Source organism: Balearica regulorum, chromosome 1 (assembly GCF_011004875.1).
Source record: "Balearica regulorum gibbericeps isolate bBalReg1 chromosome 1, bBalReg1.pri, whole genome shotgun sequence".
NCBI lineage: Eukaryota > Metazoa > Chordata > Aves > Gruiformes > Gruidae > Balearica > Balearica regulorum.
The window spans coordinates 34,812,773-34,838,271 of NC_046184.1; the positions used below are offsets into that span (position 1 = coordinate 34,812,773).

Consider the following 25,499-nt stretch of genomic DNA (forward strand, 5'->3'; position numbering starts at 1 on the left):
CTTTGACTGCCATCTACTCATTCAATTTGGCAGCAGCTTGGACTCATGAAATAGAAAAAGTAAAATATGATTTTAAAGCTTTATGTCCCGTCTGTTTTTAAATTATGTAAGCTATTTCAAATTTTCTGTCTGTATTCCTCAAAAAGTGACTTGCTCTTTGGTGAAGCTGTCTTTCGTTATGCTCCTTATTTCTTTAGCTAGTTAAATCCACTACATTTCGTGGCTCAAAGAAATTCCTAAACTTCCAGAATTTGCAATGGACCTATTTTTAGAAAATCTGTATAACCTGATGGAGAAGATAATAATTCAGTAAGTATGTTTAGCGCTCCAGCCAGATGGGCTTATAGAGCTTCCTTTGTTCATATAAAGGATATGTTTTTCAAATTTCTATTAACGTAAGTTATGAAGCCAATGAATTCTTCACAGTCAGAGCAATAAATGTGAGTGTATACCTAAATGGTCTTCTGCAGGCAGACGTTCCTTTGCTCTACTCATGCCATGAGTCCAGCAGGAGCTGTGTGGCCCAATACAATAGACAATCAAGCTTGAGCAATGTCCATTAAATGCACCACATAGCTTTCAGTTCATTTAAAACACGCGAAGAGCAAACTGAGGTCTGCCTCCAGAAGACTTTGTAAATATTGCCAAGGATATTATCTTGAGTCTATCTCTGTGTTAAGTAATTAATTGAACAAATAGTACGGTACTGTGCTGCCACATACAGACAGTCTTGAAATACTGTTGTCTCTCTATATATGTGCTGGGATGGAGAGACTCAAGCCTGGATTGTCCTGGAAGATGTCTACTTTTGCCTTGAGGTCTAGTTAGAAATGTTTAAAGCAAATGACAGTTTTTGGAAAACCTCAGATATCCATAACTTTGCAAAAGAAATCAAGTGTAGAGGCTCTCTCTGTAGTCCTATTTGGCTTCTATATACCATGGGCTGAGTGTTGACAGTTACTCCTTTTCTTGGTCTCTCGCTTGTCTCCTTGAGTGAAGCCATATTGCCGGTTAGGCTCATAGGCTGCTCAGAAAACAGAGGGGAGAGCAAGGATGCACAGGAGAGCTTCCATGCCCTGGGGGAGAGAGGATCTGCCTTGACTCAAGCTTAGCTTCCCCTGACTTGTTTCTTCATTTTAGCTGTTGATGGTTTAATGCAGAATGCAGAAATGGTGCCGGGATTTAAAGCAGGAATTCAAAGACTGCTCCTGTCATCCTAAGTGCTGAACTACAGAGTCACGTATCCTTTTTGTCCCTTGTTTGCCATGGTAAATCACAGGTTTATAGGCAGGCATCAGCTTCTCACATGTCTCTAATGCTTGGCTAAATATCACCTTGCCCCTACGTCAAGCAGTCCTGTATCACCAAGATACTGAAGCATGCACCTATCTTTTGCACACATTTAAGGGGATAATTTAATGTAATTTTGCAAACAAGCACTAGACCAAGAAAAGCTCTTTAGTCATGGGAGATCAGACAGAAAATTAATTTCAGATGTGTATATTTCAATGGCTTGGTTCCTTGATCTAGGAAGAAACTGAAGGTGGACTCCTGCACCCTCTCATACGTAGTCTCATCCAGCTTGCTTACACTGGAATAGTTATAATTCCAGACGTGCAAAAAAGACATATAGTGAACTCAGATGATCTAATGAGAGCCTCCTGGTCAGTTTGGTGTAAATGGTGTAGGTCAACATGAATGTCCAGTGTTGCTACCATGTTTTTATACCAAAGAGTTTCTAACACTTCCTAGTTTAAAGTATCAGATAATATTCAGCACTCAATATTTTACCTCCAAAATGTTGTAAACCCACTCCAATGGTGAGGTAAAAGGTGTTAGTTTAAACAGCTCAAATGCAGCAGGAAAGAGGACAGGTCCAGGCCCGGGAACAGTTACTGGGGTGGGAAGGCAGCCCCTTGCTGCAGACGGCAGCCCCCTGCAAATGCCCAGCGCAGCTCTGGGGGTCTGGCTTGCCGGAGGGGATGCTGTGTCCTTCTCTAGGTTCCCAATTGCTCTGATTGGTGATCCTACTCTCACTTTTAATTCCTGCAAGATACATCTTTTAAAGACCAAAGTATTTTGTAATTCTTCTGTAACACCAGTGATGTTCCTTTTATACACATGCTTGCATCTTTTAAAAAATACTAAAAACATCGGATTAGTCAGACAATTGGAAAACAAGCTATTGTTTTAAATAAAGGAAATCTCCTATGCAGCCAGCAGGGCGGCTAGCAGTAAATTTTAAATTCAAGAAACACAGTGGCCAGGTGGAGATGCTGTTTATCCCCTTTTGGGTCCAGCTACCCAAAGGTAGGATAATCTTTTAGAAAATAGGAAAATCTCATGTGTGTTAAGATCGCCCCACAGGCATCACGTCCTTCACCCAAAGGTGGGGGAAGAGGTGGAAGCTCTTAAGTGGAAAAGAAGCTCTTGTAAACAGTGGGCAGGTGCTGCTGGGGAGCATACTAAAGATGGAGGATGGCAGTCAGAGGTGTCACAAGACAATGGAGAAGGAGCCAGGAGTTTCATGTTAGAAATAGTCTTCATTTAGCACAAAGACAGTTTTGCATCTGACCAAAACACACATTGCATGTTTGATGCAGAAATAGACATTTTTACATTGCTTAATCAAACATAGGTTTTGGCACATATTTATCACACAAACTGCAGTTTTCATTGCTGAAAATCTTTGGAATTTGGTACAACTCTAGCAAATGTTTCTATACATTCAAGTCATCTTTTTTAAAGGCAAAACCATTCCCAGTATTTCTTTGCCACTGGCTTTAATACGTGACCATGCTGAAGAGGTTATGCACATGCCATGTACAGGAACTGGTGGTGCCTGGCTAAACTAGCTTGGCATAGGCAAGTGTGATCTGGCAAAGAACAGACGTTTCCTTTGCTAATGAATCAGTGCGAGCAGCTCGGTTTGGACAGAAACAAACTGTAAAATGCCAGCTCAGCAGGAGCACTTCCTCGAATACATCAAAGCTGTTCCTTTCTACATGGCACAGCTGAGTTCTTTCCAAGAATTTCTAGGCCAGTATTCTTGCTTTTCAAAGTGTTTTTAAATGGGTACAAATCCCCCCCCCCCGAATGCCCCAAAACAAACAGAAAGGGATGTGAAAATTAGAAGCATCAAAATATTAAAATCATCAGTCATGCAAAGCATGAGCACAGCTGGAAACAGTGTCCTCTTGAGATTTTGCTTATATCCTGACTATATTTAAAATATACATATTGCTGTTATTTCTGGGGAAGCAGATATGCTAAACATTCTTGTTTTCTCTATCTGAATACTTAGAGTAATTTTTGTTTTCATAATGTTTAATTTCCTCTATAACTGAGCACAAAAGTACTAGCTACATTATTGGCATGGGACAGTTTTCTGGTGCAGCAGTAACTGGAAGTTAGTTTTGTCTTTTTCAGCAAAATGTGATAGAAGAATCAGAAGTAATATCAGAAGTAACATGATAGTTGAGTTATATCATCTAACAGCATTTCTAAGGCTATGGATCAATTGTGTGGCCATCACGTGTACAAGAATAGGAAAAGAGCAAGTCAACATGTTGTTAATTACGAAAGAGCAGTTGTGGTGGTGTGATGGTCCTCCATGTCCCAAGGCAGGGAAACGGCAGTGAGTTGAGAGCTGTGAGCCCATCTCCACCCTTGTGAGGGACAGTTCCAGCACACACTCAGGGACATGGGGACACATCAGCCTCATGGCCTCAACTGGCTGCAGGGCAGGACCAGGGGAGCAATCAGCCACAGGCTATATTCCCCAGCTTGGACAGTAGATAGAAAAGACTTGGAGGTAACAACCCTTTTTGGACAAATGGTGGTGCTGGCTACCTGTTGTAAAAAAGACAGGGGTGGTGTGTTGTAGCGGGAACATCGGGCTCATGGGGAAGGGCTCGCAGGCTGTTGGTCTCTCACTGCATGTGTTGGTGCAGCAGTAAGATATGGCAGAGCTGAACAGGGCTTCTGGCCAAGCCAGGCTGGATTTTCAGCTAAAGCCCTCAACAGTGTTGGCCCTGTGTCTTAACTTCAGTAGCATTTAGGTGTACTGGATCAGACCCAGGCATGGTATGGATTAGTGATCTGCAGAGGAAGGTATTATATTTTTATAAGAACCAGAAGTATGCATTTTTAAGAAGTAGGAAGGAAAACTTGGACAACTTGGACATGTTAACAACTGGGATGAGGTATGTCCACCTGGTAAGCCAGGTGATGTACCATAATTTTCTGGTTTTGCTGTTGATGTATAACAGTACCGAGACAGTGGTCTCCTCAGAGCTGGGGGAGGGGGATACCACAATCAGGCTCCCTGCAGAGAGTTCTGGGTGAAAAAGGAGAACCTCATTGGCATGTTTAGGAGTGGTCAAGCATCTGAGGCTGCAGCTAATGCAGGTGATGATTGCCTCTGAGATCTGCTGTCAGAGCACCACATGTGACTTCAGATTGAATTATACAGGGGACACATCACTCCTGTGTGAAAGAAGGATCCTCTGGCAACTCCTGAGAATAAAACAGCTCCTGCTATTCCTGGATGAGCAAAATCAGCAGTTTGTGAGGTGTGGAGGGCTTGTCCTGGCATCGCAACTGGCTGTACTGAGACCATCTCAGCTAATCTTTCTGCGCTTTCTAGGCCAAAAGATGGCCTGGAAGATGGCCTGCGCAAAGGTGTCCTAGAGTATGTATGAATATGTGAAGCAAAATAGGGAATAGCAGGATGGGGGGAAAAAATGAGGGGCTGGGAGGAAGGGAGCTCTGTGAGGTATTGAGAAGGGGACAGCCAAGGAGAGGATTATTAAAAAAAAAAAAAAAGGAAAAAAAAAAGAAAGAAAAAGAAAGAAAAAAGAAAAAAGAAAAAAGAAAAAAGAAAGAAAAAAGAAAAAAGAAAAAAGAAAAAAGAAAAAAGAAAAAAGAAAAAAGAAAAAAGAAAAAAGAAAAAAGAAAAAAGAAAAAAAAAAAGAAAAGAAAAAAGGTACACCATAAAATATGCAACAGTACGGTGGAAATGCAGCTGAGAGGATCAGAGTAAGACTGAAGTAGGGGGATTTAAGAACAGACAGGTAGGCAGGAAATGAGGTAACTAATAAGCACATTAAAATTCAGTGTAGGAACTACATTGGAAATACTTATACAAAGGGAAGCAGTTAATCTCAGGAGCAAGGTACCCTTTTCTAACCCTGACTTATTACATGACTCTTACCAAGAGTCTTACTCCTCAATTTCTCTGCATGGAAAATGTGAAAAATTTTACTGGCGTTTGTAACGTGATTACTAAGACCATAAGAGATTGTTAGCAGGTTACTAGGTGTGTGAAAATTCACTTGCACTCAGATTTGCTACTCCTAACTCCGATTGCTCAGCTGAGGTGTGAAAATTGGTGGCCAAGGGCTTCTTTTGTGGTCAATAAGGTGGATATGTCCACAGAGTGCTTCAGGTTTAAAGTCCCTCTCCTTAGAGAGAGCACATAGGCCACCTTTACTCTCAAGGCAGGAGCTTAAGGTAGGTGCAAGCAGGGTTAGACCAAGGACATCACAGGTTCAGAATAGTGCTGTAGGCTTCCTAAACTGCTCACTTCAGCTATCTATGAATTTTTGATCTCAGGATAGGAATTACTGAATGATTCGTTCATGTGTCAGAGGTCAAAATGATGAGCGTAGTAGTCTTTCTGATCACAAAACTTCTGACTTGTGTGAAGTTCACTGATGCTCACAATTAGAAGTGTCTGCAAATTTTTTGTCAAAATGATTCCTTAGCAAAACGTGTTCTTTTCCCACTGATTGTTTTTGTTTTGTTTTGTTTTTGTTTTTGTTTTTGTTTTTGTTTTTGTTTTTACTGAAGAGAAAAGTAACCTAAAGAGCTGCTGCTGAGAAATCCAAGACAGAATATTTCTATTTATTATATTAGTGCTGGGAGTTTTCTTTGATGGTTTTTAATGATGTATGGCAGCTGCAGCTCAAACTCCTGTGGTTCAAACTCCTGATCTGGAGCTCAGCTCCTTTTCAAAAGAAGCAGGAGATGCTTCTGACCAAGTTGCACAGGGCATCGCAGGATTCACATGGTTGTAGGAGAACTGCAAAACATATGGATTGGCCAGGAAAGGGGAGCATCAAGTTTTCAAACTGCAATTTCCATGGTTGTTGGGTTTTTTTTGGTTTATGATTAATTTCTGAGTCAATTCAGCAAAACTTTTTTCTGTTTCTGAACTGAATCAATGATCATTTTTAATACTTTAACAGCTCATTTTCATTTGGAACAAAAATAATTCTGGAATTTCCCATGAGACAGATTCAGTAGTTTCCAGTCACATGACACTTGCATTGAAGATGCTATTAAAGTTCAAGGTATTTCTCAATAAAAGAATGGCAAGGAAGATATCTTTAAATGCTTTCAGATATCTTGAATAAACAAACAAACATTTCCAAATTTAGGGGGAACAAAATTAAAAGCACTGTGAATATGCCTCATGCTGTATGATTGAGTCCAATCAAGGATGTAAGAGAGGAAAGTGGGACTGTTTACATGCAGAACATGGTTCAGATTCTTCATCCAACCTTGGGGGCACTTAACTTCAGTAGGAGCCTCCTGCGTGGTTTGGATCTCTGGATGTCCATAGAGCTCTTTCCGGGCATGTCCATAATTTTCTCTGTAGAGTAATTTAGCACCTACCCCTTTTCTGAAAGCATTTGGCATTTGGGATCCAGAAATGAAGTGAGCCTCTGTTAGGTAACTTGTCAAACTTACCCTGCTTGAAAACCAAGGTTCTTTCAAAATTAAGTAAGTGCAAGTATTGACGGACATGATGATTGGGTTAGGGGTTTTTTTGGTATGATGACTTTACAAGGAGTGAGAAGTTTGATTTCAGATCCCTAATTAGCTGTCTGTCTACTGAGCTGTGATCAGTCCAAATCCCAATCTACTGCCCAAAGGCTATTCTGATGATTGGGTATAAATCATTGCAAAAGAAGTGGAAGGGCAGAGAGGATCTGGACAAGATCTTTAAGATCTCAAAGGTCTTTTCCAACCTAAATGATTCTATGATTCTATAACATTTGTCGAAGCAGTGAGATCTTGCAGCAAAGGATGGATTTTCACTGGCCCAGAAGAAGAGGAATAAATAGAGGGAACACAGGAGGGACCTTGAATCTGTATCCCAAGTGCTTAACTTGGGATTATTGCAAAAGCAGTGCTTAGAGTAGGAGCTGTAATGTTCACACCCTCATTTTCTTAAAATAGGCACCTAAATAGGCATTTAGAGTAAATCTGATTTCAGTCCTTCAATGCATTTATTCTCCAAGTACAAAGACAGGGACAATAATAGCTGCCTTCTCACAAAGAGGATGTGGAAATAAATTCTTGAATGTGTATGAAGCTCTCAGGTACTATTCTGAATTTTTCCACAGCGGTAGTTGGGAGGGAATGAATCAATCTGTCTTTAGATAAGGCATTGAATAAGTGGGCAGCTAGCAAGGATAAAACAAAACCTTAAAGAACCGCTCATGGCTTTACAGCAATCTATTATTAAAAAAGAAGTATAAGTGATAATACTGTGACAAATAGTTTGATATTATAAAAGTCTTTACTAGATAGAAAAAACTCCTCTCTTCAGCACTTCATGTCTCTGAATGGATGAATGAACTAAATTCTGCTTTTCTGAGAGGGCTACTTAAGGACTCCTTTGTTAGAATATGTTCCACTATTAACATTTAAAACCAGACAAATGTCCTGAAAATCCAAAAACATGTCTGTGTTCATCTCCAAAAAGGCTGGTTGGCACAATCCTGTCAATGTGTTTTTCTGATAAACTACTCATGTGAAGTGACAAGCAAGGAATTATAGTATCCCTGCAAACGGAGGATATGAAGTCATGTCTTCATGTGACTGCACATGCCTGCATTCTCATATTCACACTCACTCTGCCATGTGGCATGTATTTATGCAACACATAAATATTTTATCGGCTTTTAGACTACTGTGGTCAGATGAGAAGTAATATTTAAGGATGTGGAGGGTCTTGTGACAGATGGGATCACAGATAAGAATAAAAGGCACACAAAGGAGCTACTGAATGGTCAGAAGCTCCTTTTAAGAAAAGGTATGATGGCATTTCTGAGAGATCCACCCACTTCCAATTTACTCAGCATTTCACGAATGGCCTTGTTTATAGAAGTGCTTGAAAATTTTTGACCAGTCTCACTTGTTTGCACACAAATTAGAGCTCTGCATTCATAAAATCTGGGTTTTTTTGAAAGTTCCCTTTAGATGTTACCCAGAACACTTATGTATATCTGTATTTACTGTATACCAACAAGAACTTTTTAGTAGCCCAAAACAATTTCAGTAAGCAAGCAGTAAACTGGGATCTAATAAAATTTTGTATTCAATAAATTAGGTGATCCCTTTGTTATATTTCATTGGGATAATGTTTTAACTGGCATATTTATATTCATTTATATTAATTCTTTGGAACTGTCAGCAGCTGTCTGCTGGACTTTGGGGTCCCTTCATTTGAAGATCCCCGTGGGCACTGGTTGCCCAGGAATGTCTGTCCTCTCCTCCTGGGAGGTTTGTTTTGTTGTCCTCAATGGCTCCCAGATTCCTAGACATCTTCAGTAGCTAAAATCCTTTTCTTTACTCAAATGTTAGTATTTACAAAATCTGACACAAAGCTCACCTTTGTGTATGTGTTGTCAGGTTGTAATGCTGTGTTCAGTTTGGTGTTAACCTTGCCTGCCACTGAGCTAAGTGAGTAGGCCACCCATCAGCTATTGAAAATTTCTTCTGGCTGGTGGGGATTTCAAAGAGTAGAGAATTGCACTGGTTATAGAGCCAATATACTTCAATCCAGCTCTCATTCTGTCATGGCTGGAGCAGTAATACAGAACAGCTGAAGTGCTTTTGTTAATACTTTTTATATCTAAAGTCTAGATGTGGGATATTTATGGTAGACAGATTGTGTGATTTCACTTTACTTGTGGAGCCACCGGAATTTCCTCATCTTCAGAGTGTGATATAGAGCTCATCCTATCCCTTGGGGTTATGCATAAGAGCATCTGGTGTGGATAAAGAAAGTGTTGAAACGGTAGAAAATTCAGTCTTCTGAGCTTCTGTTTGGAAAAGAGCCAGTCACCACTTAGGATGAGAGAAGACACCTTGGGGAGAGCAGTTCACAGGTGAAGGCAGGAGAGGACTGTAATCCTGCACTGAAGTATCCTGCAAAGAAAAGACGATGCAACTAATTTCAGGTGTATGCTGTAAAGGGAAATTTTCTTTGTTATTATAAAAAGTGCAGATCAAACCACTGTTAATTCATAGGAGACTTTTTTTCACTTTTCTAATTTTTCTCTGAATTCATGAAAAGCCTGCAGCTCTTCTAGGTATCATAACCTCTCTGATTCTGCGTGAAAAATGAAGTTTCTAACCTGACAGAGCATCAACTAGCAGCAAGGCAGCTCAGCAGTATTTCTTCTCCCCTCTTTTGAGAAAGGGGATTCACTATCTTTCATTGTTTGTCTTGTTTTTTTCCATTTTCTCTCTCAACAATTTTTCCACCACTTAATTCTGGTTTGACATCTCTGTGCTGACAGAAAAGTTAAGATTGATGACCTCTTATGTTCTTCTGGTCAGAGAAGATGAATCAAAGTAAATTGTTTTACTAGTTAATAAAAACAGCCTACTTTTTTTTTTTCTTTTCAAAAATAGCATGGAGCAAAGGAGTTCAGGGAGCAAAGATCGTGGAATGACAGGGGATACAGTTGGATGTAACCTAGTGGTGATTACTAAAAACTGAAGGTGGCTCTGGGCATCTTGCCAGTTTGATCAGGCTGAGACTTAGCGCTTAGCTCAGGAGGAACTATCTGAGTCTGTTAAGTTCATAATGTAAACGGATGTCGGTTTGGTTTTGTAACCAGAACTAATACGATTTTAAATAGCAAAGCTATTTTTGCTTTTATAATTGACCCTGGGTATACTTCTTTTCCTCTTCCATTCAATGTCATTTAAGGAACATGTGATCCTTGGAGACCAAGCTGTAGTTGTAGATAATAAAGCCATTAAGCCTGCTATTTTTTGGTTTTGAGGGAAAATGCTTCAGAAAACTAGAAAGAAAAATCCCAACAGAATAAAACCATGTATTCCTATGTCTTGGTATAAAAATTGTTCCTATTTTGGGAGAAATCCTGGCTATGAGATTACTGTTTGGAGCAGTTTTATCAGGGATTATTTGCTGCAGACATAAGACTGCTGCAGCATTTGAGAGATCCCACCACAGATATTGGAAAGTGCAATCGTGGGCTCTATCATGGGTAGTATGTTCTTGTATCTCTAGTAGCTGTGACAGCTGAGGAATTTCACTGTGCTTCGTGCTGGCAGGAAATGTCCATGCAATCTGTGGCACATTTTAAGATTTTCTTTTTGGCCTTCTTTTTCAAGAGCTGAAAAAGTTTCCAGGTCTTGGGAGGCAGCATGTTAATGTATGCTGGAGGAATCCAGCTTCCATTGACCTCAAAGTAGTGGTGACCAGGCAGGGAGGATGCTGTTCTCCTATTCCCACACCTTCATGTAGTTCAGTATGCAGGTGCACATAGTTTGTGTGTACTCGTACTGCTAAATTATGCTTTATTTCCAGGAAAATCTTTGGTGATTTGTAGATCTTGTTCAGCAGATACGGAGTCTGCTTCTACCCCTGGCCACAAAAACTGTGTTCTTATACCCGTTTCACTCACTTGCCCCATCCTGTTCTATCCCAAAGCAAGGTTGTGCCGCAACCCCCACCTGCTAACTGCACCAAGAGCCCACTGGTTCTCCTCTGTCCTTCAGCTTCAGGCCTTCTTGTTGCTTGTCAAGTCTCTCTTGAACCTTTGCACTTTCTCTTTTCCAAACTACTATCTCTTCTGAAGCCACTTCTTAAAAATAGTTTTCATTTTTAGTGACGAGCGGGGACCTGGTGATCTTTTAGTGCAAGGATAAGGCCAAAACCTATCCATACAGATGTGCTCCCTTGCTAGCTAGGAGTATTCATGTAGAAGTGATACTTAAAATTTGCTACGGTTCTTTAAATAGAAATATATTTGTGTTTCCAAGCAGAGATTTTGATGAGTTTCTTCACAGTCTAAGCATATGCATTTTGATGACAGTAAAGTGGGGTCTGATTAAGCTGCATGTGAATGTTTCTAGTTCTGGATTAGTGCTGACATCTGCTGTTTAGTCTTACCATCTACATGAAACACAGGGCAGGGAATTGCTGCCTGTGTGCTTTTTGCTGTCTCAATTCAATGTTTTATTTCACATAAGGTAATATTAATAGAAATCACAAGATACAGTAAAACCTCCACAGGTGAATAACTATTCCTATGGGATTTTGAGACATGAAATAAGGAGCTGACAACAAAGATGAATCTGAATTTCTATCCTTTTAAATGACTGTCAATGCTTTAAAGTGGGGAAAGGGCTTGAGATAGGAATAAAGCTGTCTACATACAGGGTGGACATTTAGCCTGGAAGCTCCTTAGTGCAGAGATCATTTTTCTTTTATCCATTTCCACAGGAGCCCCTGAAATGCTGGGATCCTAATCCATAGCAGGCATAGCTGGCTGCTACCGCAGGGTGAAGGGGTTATGGCTACAGCGCAAGAGCACCGTGTCCTCACCCTCCATGCCTGCTCCAAGTCGGACCCAGCAGCACCAGTCCAAGGAGTGTCAGCTGCCACCAGCATGAGTATCACCATGAGTCACCTGGGCAGGTGTCACCGCTCAGTGTCACTGGGACCTGCAAGAAAGAACTGCTGGAGATATCAGCTCCTTTCATAGAGGTTATTGAGCAGCTGTCATGGCCGCGTAGTCTTTGCTGGGCTGGGCTGGGCTGGATCAACAGTACGTAATGTGCTATGCATTGCCAGGGTGCCTGGACTCTTCCTGCTCTGCCAGTCATCCTCCCTTCCAACCTCGCCCCAAACAATTGTGTGGGATAAACCAGTTTTAGATAACAAGATTTTCTTTCTGATGAGGTCATCGTTATAACAGGCACCAGGGAGCAGATAAGCATGGGAGGTTCTGTGGAAATCCCAGGTTTATCCCAGTAGTGCAGCACATGACAACACTTTATGTTTCCACTCTCAAATGAAAGCGAATCCTTTGCTTAAATGAAATGACCACGTGTAGTGATCCAAATACAACTGTGGCAGCTGTCAATTGCATTCCCTTTACAAGGCATTGGAATTAAGCACACAAATATTCCCACTTTTAGGATTTGTTCCCTTTGTTAAGTATCATGAGTCAGAGAGATGCAAAATTGTTGGGTTGGTTTTAAAATCAGAAAAGCTTTAAAATAACATTTGCATAATTTTTATCTGTGTTGTGGTATTTCAGTCCACTATAGTTTCCCTTTTCCAAACTTTTCTCCACAAACATTAATCCTGTGATTTATTTTTTTTTCCCTTGTAAAATGCTTCATTCCCTGTCCTATGAACCCAGGATCTGGGCTTTTAAAAGATTTGCAATTAAACTGGGAGAACTGGCAAAACAGTGCTCCAGCCTTCCTGAAGGATAATGCTAACTAACGATGTCATTGCTGAGGGTCAGCTTTCTGGAGTCTCTGGATTTGACTCTATTAATGGTTTTAAACTAAAAAAGAGTAGATTTATATTAGACATAAAGAAGGAAATAATTACTACGAGTGTGGTGAGGCACTGGAACATGTTGACCAGAGAAGTTGTGAATGTTCCATCCTTGGAAGTGTTCAAGGCCAGGTTGGATGGGGCTTTGAGCAACTGATCTAGTGAAAGATGTCCTTGCTCATGGCCGGGCGGTTGGACTAGATGATCTTTAAAGGTCCATTCCAACCCAAGCTGTTTTGTGATTCTATGATTCTTCAATGACTTCCAGTGACTCTGGCTGAAGTCAGAAGGGTTCCCTCAGAAGAAAAGATAACAGCAGTGTACAACATCGAAAAAAGTTTTGTCATAAATGCAAGGTAAAGCCAAAATATTAATTGCAGGAAAAGCTGTGAATTTTAACATGCTTTGCACTATAAGAGTAGCGTTTATATTCAATTTCTTAAGAGAGTGTAAACATTAACTTAACGTGATAAAAAGACAATAATATGACAACACTGAAAATATGTAACTTTTTTTTTGCATATGAATTAAGTTAACAAATACTGTCAGTCTCAAAATTGTTATTATTGTGTCAAAGTAGTAATACTGAAATTTAGAAAACTCATTTAAGTCCTATGAGAGGTGACTTTACTACTGTAAATTAGAAATAAGTATGTGGCAGATGACGCTAATTCTTTAGGACTGGAAGAGATCTGAGCCTTTAAATTACAATCCCAGTGAGTACAAATAATCTCTCAGAACTCTCTGTGGTTTTCATTAACCCAAAGCTGAGGCTGGCACAATGCCTCCTTCCCAGGCCCATGCTGGGACTTGGCTCAGGCTCTCTACACCCCTGAGACCACGGGAGGGTTGGACAGATTTCCAGCTGCCCATGAACCCCCATGAGAGGTTTGTATGGACCCTGTGTGCTGCGGGGCATGGAGTTACCAGCTTTGCTTATGCAGCTGAAGGTTTTTCTGGACGTGCATGACCACGGTGCACTCGGGCCCCTTTCCTGTGGCACCCCAGGGGTAGTGCGAGTAATGGGAAGAAGCAGATCCTTGCCTTGCTCTCAGTCCTCGCTCCACTATCAGCACTCCTTGTGTGCAGGAGGTGATTGCTTCTCTCTGTCGGTACGTGAACACACTGTTCTCTCCTGAAGGGGGGATGACAGTAAGCTCCTGCATGAAAGCAGTTGCACTGCTTTTTAATTACGTGCAGCTCCAGCAAGTTGTATGAGTTGCTTTAGTTTTAATGACATTGTGTAATTCACTTCACAGAACTGAGAAAGCTGCTGAGAGCATGAGGGCAATTACAAATCATATCTAGGGGGTTAGGGATATATTGGGTCTTCAGTGCTAGAGAGTCTTTGTTGTATTAAAAAACAGTGATTTTTTTTTTCCCCCCAAAATCCTTTTGGTTAAACATCCCCTGCTATATCCCCAAATATATTTCTCATTTAGCACTCAGAAAATTTATGTCTTCTGCCAATTAAAATTTTTGAGGTCAAATTCACCTTTGGCTGAATTACCAGTTCTCCACAAGGTGCTTGGATGTGACTATATTATTTTGACATGGCTGTGGGGGATGGTGCTCTCTAAGTGCTACCTTTGTCATGACTCTGATTCTTGAGATGGGAGTTGACATCTGTGGTCAATTAGAGAATTTGGTGGAGACCTGGCGAAGATGCAAAGTATTATAAGAACAGAGATAGTCAATGACATTAACCTGCTCTGATGCCTCTGCATTATTCAAAAGAAGCCAGGGATAGGGAAAATAGAGTGGAGGCTTCAATGGTCTGATTTTCTGATGCAATCTTATTGTAATCTGAGGTGGCCACAATACTAAGCTGTAAATCAATAAATAAAATAATTTTCATCACTATTTTAAACATTAGTTTGCCTTAAACTCCTATTAGTTTAACAGGATCTGATTGAGAAAGATCTTCCAAAGAGTATTCACTTGCAAGTGCTTGTAACAAATCTGGCCTGCATAGATGCCTTCCCTAAGGCTGACCCTCAGAAGGGTCTCCTATAATTATGTTCCCCACGCTCAGGAGTGCTCAAGGACTGTTTCCTTGTGGGAGTCCCATGCAACATCCCCATGGGAGCAAGGATTAATCTTAGCTCTACTTCTACATGCCCCAGTATGCTGACTGCTGTGTAATTTGTCGGGGGCAGATTGCCATTACCCTGATTTAGACAGCTGGTTAGTTCTCTCTTTCTCTTTCTCCCAGTTTTACTGACAGAGCCTCACATACAATCTCTTTTTCTAGCCATTGCATAGATTGAGGAGATGATTCTTATTAATACTAATGAGGGATTACTGTGAGGAGCAATGTGTAGAGGCAGTATTGCAGTGAGGAAGGGAACAATCTGTTCTCTGTTTTTAGGACAAGTAGTGATGGGCATGTACTGCAGCAAGAAAGATTCACGTTAGACATTAGGAGTAAAAACACTTTGTAAGAGCAAGGACAGGGAAGTGCTGGAACAGATTGCCTCGAGACATGGTGGTGCCTATGGAAGACCATGAAACCAAGCTAGAGCAAGTACTGTCAGGACTGACGTGGGCAGTGTTGGTCCTGCTCAACTGAGGGCAAAGGGATGGAATATGTAGCTTTTCTGGGTCCCCTCCACAGGGAAATTACTTTGCCACACAGAGCTTGGTTTTAGGAAGGTAAAATGCCATTACTTCTACTCGAACTTTGATACCTTTATGTTACTGAGATTGGGCCAGGCACTCATGACCACCCAGGCAGATGTCAAGGAACACTTCCTGTCCTTCCCTGTCCCTTTACACAGCTGGTGCAGTGCCGCAGCAGCAGCCTGCGAATGGCAGCTGGGTACGCCACATTTAGCGCTTTTCTCCTCTCTATAGCAAAGACTCTTTTGACATGTTCTAGCAGCATAAAAGCAGGAGGAACTGAACTATAAGTAGGAGGCAGGAAGAATCATTAGTTAGGAAGCCAGCCTGCAGCTTGTGTAATCTTGGTTAAACTACTGTGCTCTGTCAAACATAATGCCTTGCAACCTCTCTCTTTTGCTCCTGTAAACTCTCGTATTTGTTATTTCTGCAGTTCCTGCTATGACGATGCTGTGGGTTTTTAGTGTACTCCCATAGTAAGTTAGAGTGAAAGGGAGCATCCATGGATATATTACACCTCTGCTCCATCCCACTATAATAAGAAACCTTCTAAAAGTGTGAAGAGCTGCTCCCTCTCTTTCTGCATTTGATCGGCTAGGTAGTGGCTTTTAGCATGTATATCAAACTAAGCAAACAAAAGCATACAGTAAGTGTGGTCTACACTTGATATAGTTTCTTCCTGCATTTTCAGGTTTGAACATTAACTGCATACAGCCAGGAAGGAGTATAAATATGCAGACAGGAAAAACTATCACTGAATTATTATGCAAGCTACTTAGTGACTAGAGTAATTGCATTTTTCAAAGGGACTTTTAAAATACAGCATTGATACAAGTGACAGAATACACCCAGGATGGGAGAGGGACTTCATATGTATCATTTGGCAGTGGTGCATAATGGGTATAATATTTGTAACAGCTGTTAGGTGCTCTGAAGCTACACTGCATTTATGGAATTTTCCATTGAGCTCTAAATATTCAGGTCACATACACAGTTAAATTTCCAGCAGTGGCAGTACAGATAAAAGCACTCCAACCGTATGCCATAATTGTGCTCTATTTAGAGAGTGCAGAAACTCAGGCATTTTCACAGCAGTCGTCTTAGATACGGTATACATTCTGCTTTATAAATGCCAATTCATTAGCGCATGTAACACGTAGCATGCTGCTCTTAAAAAAAAAAAAAAAAAAAAGAGGGAGAGTGCTATGTTTCAGTGAGGAATAAACATACAGAAAAAAACTATTGCTTAGAAGAAGGAAAAGAAAAATGGAGAGAAATGCCAAATTCAGTTTCATCTTTTCTACAAAGATCTGTAGAATATCAAAGTCCATTTTGTAAGAGGTTTCAAATAAGTGGCAGTAATTTGAGTATCCATAAATTAATATTAAAAAGACTTAATTGATTGGAAATTTCCACTTCAGGATATTGAATTGCAATATATGAAATCTGCAACAGAAAGAGTATATCATGGACAGGACATGGTTTTATAATACAGTGAACAAGTATGCGTATTTTGTAAATTATTTGTAGTGATGCTAATTTAGCTACAATTCCAGCTTGCAGGAAAGACAACAACATTATTTTAATGCTTCATGCTAAAGATTTTTACATTCAGCAAGTACTAAGCCAGCAAGTCTGACCAAAACCAGATACTGAAAATAAAGGAAAACTCATTCTATCATTGCAATAAAATACAAAGAAGGAAACTCTGGAGCTAAAAATCATGCTTTAGCTCACCACTCTGAAGTGGCCAGGAAGGCATGTTCACCTGTTGTACTATCAGTTTTGAGACAACCAGCACGGCTGTGTGAGATCAGGTATTCACGGAAAGTAGGTCAGCGTAGTCAATCGGATTGAGTTCCCAGTCTTGCTAGGCTTATGAATAAAATATTTCGTACCTTTTTCTACATCTGTGCTCCATCTTGAACGGCAGATATATTAATCTGCTTTAAGATTTATTATGATCGCAAAATCTCTCCATGACCAAAATGTGGACCATTAAACTCTATTTGTAAGTCACCTTTTTGTGGCCTTTCTTTTGTAAATTCAGTACATATTAGAGAACATATTCGGTACATTTTGTAAATTCAATACATATTAGAGGACCTTCTCTGCACTAGAAGCCCAAAGGGCACAGAGAGACCTTTTGCTCTGTCCTTTGCCCTTGCCCTGCCCTCTGTCCTGTAGCAGCTGGGTAATTTGTACCTTCCAGAGGTTTGGAAACCTAAGGAAACCTCAAGGAGGTCTGTGCAGAGGTGACACCTGGGATCAAGGCCACATCTGGAACATACTCAGGACCCTTGGTTACTGGGTATGTGTTCTGGAGACAAGAAAGCTAGTTATAAAACAATATTGATGGGTCTGGCAGGTCTGGCAAAGGAGCTTTACAGCATTACTGTCCTGTTGGCCAATTTTTTTTTTTTCTCTCATGGGAGTTTACAGCCCCTTTGCCACAGCTGGGAGAAGACAACGCCTGATTCCTGTCCCCCATTGCAGCTCACACCAGGGTGAACAGATACACGTTCCCTCCAGTCAGCTTGCCTTTGGGTCCAGTCAGCTGGGCAGAGAAAAAGTAGCTAACCTGCTAAGCTTGCCCTGCTTTGCCTGGTGGGAAGCAGGCTGTGCGATGGCTGTGAGCCCTGGGCTGGGTCATGCCAGGGCATGGGGCTGGCAGAAAGGGCCAGGGCTCTCTGATGCTCCTGGAGGGAAAACACAGCTGCTGCGTGGGCTCCTTTCCACACCTCTGCACCTCCGGCTGTTGACTGCTGTAGCTCTGGTTTGTTCTCCTTCCCGCGCACACCTGGCTCATCTACCTGGTAGGGGAAGGGGCAGGAGCATTATGCAGCATCTGAAAGGGGGCAGAGACCCATTATCCAGCAGCTCCCAGAATGCCTGACTCTTTTCTGCTTTGCCCTCAACATCCAGATTTACTAAATTGCCAGCCACATTAGAAGGAGGTGTTTCTGCTGGGTGATACCTACTTAAAGCATTGCTCTAATTAGAGCCAAGGAAGGGCTGCAGAAAGTGAAAGGCAGGGAACCTAGTTCTCTTTCTGCAAGGTAACAACATCTAACAAAGCAATTACATTAACTTACTCCTAGTTTTAAGACACAGAGATGATTCTTGCCATCCTAACAAGATTTTGATTGTTTAAGGGAAGTATCAGTTTCTTTCATACCACGCAGAGCATGAACCTTTCATGGAATAGCATCCACCCTCCGTTGGAGGTGTCCATCTAGCCATCTGCCCTCAGAAGGCCCCAAAACATACATGAATTTCCAGGCTCGTTTAACTGGCTCAGGTTGTTAGAAGAGTCAGACAAAATCTTCACCTTAGGAAGTATCTGGACAGCAAATGCCATGACGAAATGGCTTTCTACAACTTCTGTCCCTAAACCTTTCACTAAAAAGGTCTTATCCATCTAGGCTATATGTCTGGATATATTGGGCTGATAGCTCTGATTCTTTGCTTACATGCGTTACTTTGGGCTTATGATAGAAATGTTTAACCTGGGTGCCATAGGTGCAGAGAAAAACTGCAGGCATATAAAAATGCAATCATGGAATAACAGCAAGACATTTTTAATAGGGTGCATGCAATGCTTTATAATAGGGTGGCTCAAAACAAACACAAAAAGAGATTTTCTTCTGTCATAACAAAATTGCAGATACATTTGAATTTGCCAAGACTTTTTGATTTATGAATGATAAATATGAAACAGGCATTAGAAGCTGCAAACAGGGCTTGATCATCCATCAAACAGACAAACCTGATGGCCTGAGAAGGCTGCTGACTGCATCAGGGTTGTGTTTGTCTGCTTCTCTTAGTTACTTCTTTCTGTGGGCAGTCACTTAAATTTTCAACTATTAGTTCAGTCTGTCTTGCAGTTAAACCAGACAGAAACAGTTTTGGCAAAATCTGTGAAAGAAGCAATAAGGCAGCTCTCACTGACCCCTTTGATTTAATTTTGCCATGTTCTTCTGTCTACAGTCTGCAGCATAAAATAAAAACATTTAAAACTAAGCAGTCTGAATATGCCCTTGCAGCATGTAGGTCACCCGATCAGTTATCCGTCAGGCCTGAAACATAAACTTCTGAGTTAATAAACCTTGGGACTGTGTGGATCAATTTCAGCATCCAAAGTTAATGGAAATAAATCATCGGCTATTTTTATTTAATTTTTAATTTTGGCACCCTTTTCCCCACATAAGAAGATTATAGAAAAAATTCATCACAAAAGTACAGACAAAAATTCAAACACTGGCTCTCTTTAAAGAGCTGAAAAACTGTATGCAACTAACCTTCATGTCCTTCTAAGCCAAGTCTCTGTAATCTTTCAAATCCAGTTCAATCTTATTATCAACTCACTTGGCAGAAATAATATACTAAAATGGGCACTTTGCCAAGGCTTTTTTACACTCAGTTTCTGTTATGCCAATTCAATTGCAAATTATTTTTTTACAAAGCTTAATCATATAAAATGAATTAATATAAGCAAAAAGACCAAAGAAGGTACTATTGACTGCATTATAGCTCAAAGAGGTAAATAAACCTGAGAAAAGCATATTAGACACCTATATTTATGCTGGGATAGATTCAAATCTACATGGCACATAGAAAATGAAACAACCAAACTCATCCAAATCTATTGGAAATGAAGATTGTTTCATTTTCACATTGAAATACCAAAAGTAAATGTTGCTAAATGGAAATATCTTAGTTCTGATTTGGATAATAAAACATTTAAACACTTTGACTGCTCAGCCTGGAAGACCAAATGGCTTATAACTTCCATATTAAGCACCAAACTAAAAGTAACTGGGTTATCTACTGCTAAATCACTGCTATTCTCAGCACCACTTCTGATTGATAGAATTACTTTGGCCACGCTGGGAAGGGTGGCAGTTGTAAACTGTTGCGCTAGTAATGCCCTAATGGCCTGAGTTCAGAGCAAAGACTTAAGTACAATTTGTACTTAAGTACATATTTAGGAACATGTTTACACCAAAAATATTGTTATCATACATAGAGGTGTGAAGAGAACTCTGATTACTTGTGTGATGGTAATAGGTTTTCTGTGGATTTTTCAAAATCTAGGATGTGACCATTACAATCAGTTATTTGAAAACTGTCAGTAGACTTACTTCATCAGATTGGGACATGGCCATTACAAGTTGAGCTGTTATCTGAGCACAGACAACATTCTCAAAAACCTTATTTGCAAAAGATGAAAATGTGTTCTTAATACCCGAATGGAGAATTCCAGATTTACCTAAAAACTCATTAAAACTAAAATATTCTGCACATGAGCCAAGACTAAGGGACTCATGTGAAAGGATGTAATAAATCACTGCACTGAATGCAGAAGAAAATTTTATTGATAAAATTGTCCTTGAGATATGATGCCATTTACCACACAAAAAAAATTAATGCTGTTATTTCACCAGGCAGCTAGTGGTGTTTCTGCCCTACTTGCTCTTATGTAAAAAGGTTATTGAAAAGTACCCACATTTATTACTAGACTTTTCACAAGGTCCCAGTGATCTCATGAGGAAACTGTCTCATCTAGAGACAAGCTATGCATAATCAGTGGAGATAGGTTGGATTTCTTGTTTTCTACTGAGGTATCCTCAGTTCCTTCCTGCTCTCTGGCACTAATGAAAGAAACCAAATAGGCTTGTGGTTTCCATTGGATCAGTCCTGCAATCCTTAAAATAAAACCTTTTTTTAATGTACAGATAGGTAGACTTGTAGGACAACTATCATTGCTATGTCCTGTGGAATGGTAATGGTCTGGGATGGTGACCAAGCATGCTGAGGAAACACAGCCTAAGTGGATCTACATCCACTTATTTCCATTGTGGTTCACAAATCCTGGCATGGGTCTCTATGATGTAGCAGTCACTTTGCTGAATAATGCATCTGTGTCTGGTACTTTCATTACCTTTCCTCCCATCCAAAGACATAAAGAATACAAAAATCCAGAAGATTATTTTTAAAATTTTCCTTCTGGCTTTGCAATTTTAATAATAGGCTCAAGCAGTCATGTAAGACCCAAGCAGTGAGAGAAGAAGGACAGCCTGGCATGTCAAGCCCAGAGCTGTTCTCAGAAACAGTGAAAAGGGGCATCATTCCCTCAGGGAATCCCTGTTCTGATCTTATCTCAGCCACCAGCTTCCTCTCAACCAAAGCCCATCCCTTGTCTTTATGCCTTGCTCCTGAAATGGTGGTAATATTCATTTATGACAAGGACAAGTTCTGAAGCTTTTATCATTTAAAGACCACAAGAATCAGGGTCTGCCTAGGCTGTATAATGCTGACAGTGAGCTGGTTTGAGTACCAAACTCCTACACCTGTCTCTGCTGAGTCCCCAGGTGAAATGCTGAGCCATCTTCCGGATCTATGCCAGGCAGCTAAACACCTTTGCATGGATGGCACAGCCCTGTGCTAGCTGAGGAGACTGCCGATACCAGGACGAGAGGTGCACGTAGATTGACGAACACAGGCACTTGACCAGACCCTTGGTGCATTTGGCTCTTTTGGTCCCTCCCTGAGAAAAATCAACTTGTTTTCTTTAATTGATGCAGGAGTTTGTGGTCTCATACAAGAATGGTTGCGGAACTGAAGTTATGATCACTTTCTTTACATGTGAATGCTTAATAGAACTCCAGAAAATAGCAATGGTAACCAACCACTGATTCTTCTGACTTCCTTCTTGGCTCACTTTTCATTCTAATTAGTGCAATAATTCAATTAGCATAATTGTTCGTGAATTTTTTGTGCGTGTATTGTCCACACTCGCCCCTACTTCTGTCACTGACCTCATTTGGATTGCTCGCAGTATGCACACATTCCTTTTAGCAGATTTAACCACTATGTGTCATGTGCCAGTGGGAAGAAAATTCTGTCTCAGTATTATGAATATTTAACAAAAAACATTTGAAATAACAATAAACCACACATGCTGCAAAACCAGAAAAGAGCAAGGCTCTGCAAATGAGGAGCAGTTCTGTCTGCAGTCTGGGTTGAGTGAGATTGAGACATCTTCACAGAGTGTTTGAGTTAGTTAGTGCCTGAACTAAAAATTGGCTGTTCTGTTCCATCAGTTTATCTTATAAATTGGTAGTTTGCTTATTACAAGAAAATTACAGATCTTCTAAAGACAAGTTTTTCACTGTCACAATTTAGGAATATGTTAAATGATACAATGTTGTGTGCACAATGTAAAACCTGCCAGAAATGGCCATTTTATAGTCTTACCATTTCTGAAACATATTTTATTCAGATTTTCTTTGATTTTTCAGGTCCAGTTTCAGGTCTACAGAACAAACCAAAGCCCACGCCAGAAGTCAGTGGCAGAAGGCCCAAGCGCTAAGATAAAAATTTCTGTCTCCAGCTCTTTTCGAATGGTTTGAGCACGACCTTTCTGACGGGAGCATATACAGCCAGCTACTCGCTGCCTGGGGAATGGGGATCTCCTGCTTAATGGAAACATTTACAATCCAGCCTGTGTGTGTGTCAGGAGATGCTTGAGTGTCTTCCAAGGAGCCATCCCAGATGGGGCACGGCGGGCACTGCCTCGCAGCGGGCGGCAGCAGCTCGGCCGGAGCCGCAGGCTGTCCCTGCACAGTGGTACCCCACGCCATGGGCTGAGAGGGGTCACTGCTGTGGGCAGCCCTGGCTGCTGGGAGTCACCCGGATGGGATCATGCGGATATGGCCACCCCGCGCTGAATCATGCCAGGGCTGGGACACCCCAGCCCTGAGCATCCCTGTGAGTCACATCAGCTGCTTGGAGTGGAAAAGATAAGGAACTGGTGAGAGTTCACTGATAAGCCCATGGGGTGGGGAAGTGGGATCTGGCTGAGCTTCTACAGGATGTTTATCAGAGTCTGTGGCACATGAAAGCAGCTAAATTGCTTCCAGATCTAAGCCAGATATGGAAACATGTCAGGTGCTTTTGAGCTGTGCTGCATTTATAGGAGCAATTCAGCAACTTCACCTTGGTGCTGTGTCTGCAGTGGGTGATGATCTGCCAGGGTCTTTGCTGCTTTTGCAGCAGGTTACTCCCCTGCTTGGCCATCAGCTGCCCACACTTGCCGATGAGTTGACTACAAGCCCCTCTTCCACCTGGATGCCGCCCATAATGGATGCTTTCCAACTAGAAAGATACAAACATGCTAGTGTGCTGTATCAAGCATAAAAGACAACCACCCGATAGAAATTATACACTCACTGCCACCTTTTCCATTTGTAGCATTATAAAACACAAACAGTTATCTGCATCATAAAAAGGAGGAAAATATTTCCAATATTATTGCAGCATTAGGTTATGCTTCTCTTTTAAGGAGAAGTTTTATTTTCATTTTACTGTGGACGGTGGGGTTCTGTATTAATGCTATGGGTGCATATTTTTTCAAATATCTAATGCATAGTTAAACTGTGGAACTCATTCCAATAAGAAATTACAGAAACCACATATATAAATGACTTAGCAATGACAAATTCATGACTAAGAGGCTCATCAGTGCCTGTTAAGTACCCTGATCCAAATGTAAACTCCAGCTAAGCATGTTCCTAAACTCGAAACTACTAGAAAGGGAGGTGTTCTTGTGAAAGAAACATTGTGTAATTGCTTTGCTTTCAATTAGCTTTTCTTAAGCTGACACCTCTGATACCAGACTAGGTGGAGCCTCATTCTGAGGGTATAGAATTTTAAATATTTGACCTTCCTCTCATGTAATAACTGTACTCTTTGCAAACGGAGATCTTGTCATATAAGACATAGTTGCTAGCAATGTTTGGTATGTGCTTCCAGGTGAGGCCAAGCAGGATTTTGCTGAAAAGGCACCTTTGCTCATGTCAAAGTTTCAAAGGGATTTTGGTAAGATGTCTGTGGGGATTGAGTTTGGTCAGCATCAGTCAAAATTTTGGTCACTGGCTTTTTTTCTCATTTGTCCAGGAAAAAGACTGAACTCAGGCCGGCTAAGATTACTACCCTTCAGAAAGTGGTGTCTGAGACCTTAAGGTGCTATGAAGAGATACAGAGAACACATCGCTTAGCTCTGGAAAAGCATAGTTGAGATTTGAGAAGATCTTGCAAGGGTTAGTAGAAGACAGTGGAAAATGGACTTCAATTTCTCTAAACCTGTATTGTGTTCTTACACGGAAAATAAGACTACAATGACAAAGTCCTGGAGAAGGGCTCTTCCTGCACCACCTTTGGGAGGCTGAGGGGCACTTCTGCCACTGATACATTCGTTTGCTAGGTATGACAAAGGGGAAAGGGACACACTCTGGCATGCCAGCTGTATTGCTTATGTACTGCTTCAAAGAAATTGAGGGCTGTTATGAAGGTATATGTACGTACAGAGAAATTAATCAGTGTTTATAAACATAGAAATAGATTTCTGCTAGTTATTTCTAATAAATCTGGAATTATTTGAACAGGCTTATATTGTTATTCTTAAATAATATAAGGGAAAAAGGATGTTGATGTAAAGAAATTTAGACAAAACTTTCAATCTGGTCCTGTCAGTCATGGCTGTGTTTCAACCATTTCTCTAGTGGACAAGTACAATGGGCACTATACCAAAGGAGAAAAGCCCAGTGCTGTCCCTGGGAAGGACGCACCCCTGCAGCAGCCCAGGCTGGGGGGCACTGGCTGAGGAGCAGCTCTCTGGGGCCTTGGTGGGCAGCTGAGCGTGGGGCAGCCACATGCCCTGGCAGCAAGAATGTCCAGCAGCCTCCTGGGCTGCACAAAAAGAGGCACAGCCAGTAGATCAAGGGATGTGAGTTATCAGACCACATCCAGAATAGTGGATCCAGTTCTTCCTTGCTCTGACCCAGCACAAGAGGGAGCTCAATAAGCTGGAGTGAGCTCAGTGTAGGATTCCCAAGCTGATTAGGGGCTGTAGCACTTGTGCTGTGAGGAAAGGATGACCATGTACCAGTGGAGAAATCTCCAGAGATGAGATGTTCTCACCTCAGCCCATGTTCACATCATGCAGTTTTTATTGGCTTGGCCAACAGAGAAGTCCCTCTACCCACTCTCTCTTTGATCATGCCTGTTTGGTCTAGTGATGACAGAAGCTATTTCTGCTTAGCTGAGTTGCCAGTTATCTGCTGGTTTTCCAATTGATAATGAGTTGTGAAGGCCACAAAGAGTTTATTTTTTTATTTAAAAAAACCCTAGACTTTTAACAGAAAACTGTTTTTCTGAAGCAACATAGTTTCTGCCTGAGCTGTTTTCC

General features: G+C 41.0%; 1 long non-coding RNA gene across 3 annotated transcripts in view; it reads left to right on the forward strand.

Annotated features, from left to right (window-relative positions):
- Positions 1 to 24,693, forward strand: part of LOC142600485 (uncharacterized) — a 50,456-nt gene extending 25,763 nt beyond the window's left edge. Inside the window, exons 3-5 of one of the 3 annotated variants that reach the window (XR_012833991.1) lie at positions 11,558 to 22,308; positions 22,552 to 23,063; positions 24,209 to 24,693. This is a non-coding gene — a long non-coding RNA (uncharacterized LOC142600485). Of the gene's footprint in view, positions 1 to 1,140; positions 1,623 to 11,557; positions 22,309 to 22,551; positions 23,064 to 24,208 lie in introns of those variants that run through there. The other 2 variants (XR_012833990.1, XR_012833988.1) reach the window with 2 other exon arrangements.
- The last annotated feature ends 806 nt before the right edge of the window (positions 24,694 to 25,499 follow it).